General features: G+C 40.0%; 1 pseudogene; it reads right to left on the bottom strand.

Moving 5' to 3' along the window:
* Positions 1-478: 478 nt before the first annotated feature.
* LOC112679152 (ribosome biogenesis protein NSA2 homolog) lies at positions 479-1,273 on the bottom strand (annotated as a pseudogene).
* Positions 1,274-2,127: the final 854 nt, after the last annotated feature.

Raw genomic sequence — 2,127 nt, 5'->3', positions numbered from 1 at the left:
AAGTTTATGAGTCTAGGGGTAAATGAAAGACTAGAAAGGATGATTGAAACCTAACTGGGAAGGACACAGTTCTGTCTGTTGTGAGTAGCCATAAAATGTTCTTGAGTTGGGGAGAGATGCGATCAGATCAGATTATCTGTGAAGGATGAATTAGGGGGGAAAGAAACTGGAGACCAGGAAAGCAGCTAGAGGATATTTAAAAGGTACAGGTGAGAATCCATGAGGATGTGAATTAAGCAGTGGAAGTGGAAGGGGCAAGGAAGGGATGAAGATCTCCTTTTTTTGTTTTTGTTTTTGTTTGTAAAATTTGTCTATTTAATGTTTTTTTTGGGGGGGGTTGTTTTGTTTTGCTTTTTCAAATAGAATAAATAGTTCTCTCAATGATTGCAGACACATAAAACTGCTGGGTAGTATTCAGAAACATCACAATAATGGCAGTTTTCCTGATTGGTGTGTAGTCTCCAATAATCATACAATTTCATACAAAGTTTCCTTGTATGAAACTTCTGTCAAACAGTAAGACTTCATTTTTCAGGACTGTTGGTGACCTGGGCATATTTTCCCTAAGTAATCTTGCCTCCTTGTGTCACATCACCCAGCTCACTCACATTCACTCAGATAACCAGATCTTTAGTAATAACACCCAAAACGGTACATAGTATAATGGGAATGAAGAATTCTTCTTTACACCAAGTATTGGCAGGCAAAGGTGGCTTCCAGTTCCGGATGTGTTGTAGGCCCTTTTTGACACTAAGTCCACTGGCCTAATGAATCTTTTGTATTTAGGTAGTTTTTTAGTTAAGCCGTTTCCAATAAAGCTGACTTAGTAACCTCCCTCTTCCATGCTTTCTTCTTTGTCTTTCTGTTCAAATAATTTTTCACATTTCTCTGTCTCCCTGGGCATGAACTCTTGACAGGAGGACTTCCCATTTTCCCACTATCTCTTTTCATTTTTGTTAATCATATTGGAAATCACGTTAGCGTGGACTATCCCTCTCTCTCCAGTAGATAGGCAGGTACTGCTCCTTGTGGAGTCTTTTCATCATTCTTTTGTTTGAGGTGCCTCTCTTCATGCATCTTGATCATCTTTTTTCATTTGTGTTTTCTCAGCATGGTGCTGTTTATGGCAGAGCTTAGCTCTTTGACCATTTTTTTGGCCTTCTTTGAACATTCATGAGCCTCTCTGACCTTCTTTCTTTACCTTTTTCTCATAGTAATCCAAACATCATCCATAGCATTTATGGTATAGTTCACAATATTCATTTTGTGGCATGGTGATGGCTGCCAGGTACAGCTGCCAGGACATGAAGAAGCTTTCAATTTTGGGGTGTCAGAGGCCCAGGAGCTAACTCCATGCAACCTGACACAGGAAATGGCAGAATCTTCTGGTTTCAAATAGACATTTCTGTTTACTTTCTTTAGAAAAACCACTGAAGTACCAAGAAGGACTAGAATAAAATATGCGTTCCATCACTGGTGAAACTAGGAAAACATATATAATCCCAAACCAGAATATATAAACTAGACAAAGACTATGTGGGATGTTGGGAATTGATTTAGCAGAGCAGAGAAAGCTTAAAACAAATAAACCTAAGTGTCTGTGGATAGAGGTACATTAGTGAGAAGCAATTCTATTCTCTCTGAAGAACCCAGAAGAGATGAAAATCCCAGGGGTACCAGGTGCAAGGAAGGTGAAAGTGTGCTACAATTGAACAGGGGAATATGTAGAAAGTCTATAAAAGGATCAATTAGATTTCTATAACCCAACCCTGCCTAGCCAGGTGACTACCACTCTCTAACTTCGGTGGGAGAGAAGAGATTTGTTTTTGAGAGCAATTGAACCAGAGGGCTTTTGAATTCAGAGACACCCAGGCTTGTCTTGGGTGAGGTGGCCTCTGAGAAGACAAGAAATACAGGAAAGGCGGCATCCTGAATAGTAAGGTGCTCAGTCCCCTCCCCTTAACCCAGAACACTAGCTGCCACACTTATACCCTTATGGATTGTCCTTCTCTAGAAAATCTCAATGGCCCAATCAGAGGAGACAGGGGAACAAACATACACACACATATATTTCCCCAAGGTAAAAAACATCCAGTACATATATTGAACTCCAGTAGTCATCACATT

This window comes from Canis lupus, chromosome 6 (assembly GCF_003254725.2).
Source record: "Canis lupus dingo isolate Sandy chromosome 6, ASM325472v2, whole genome shotgun sequence".
Taxonomy (NCBI): Eukaryota; Metazoa; Chordata; class Mammalia; order Carnivora; family Canidae; genus Canis; species Canis lupus.
Note: the sequence above shows the minus strand (reverse complement) of the source record. Positions and strands in the feature narration are given on the sequence as shown.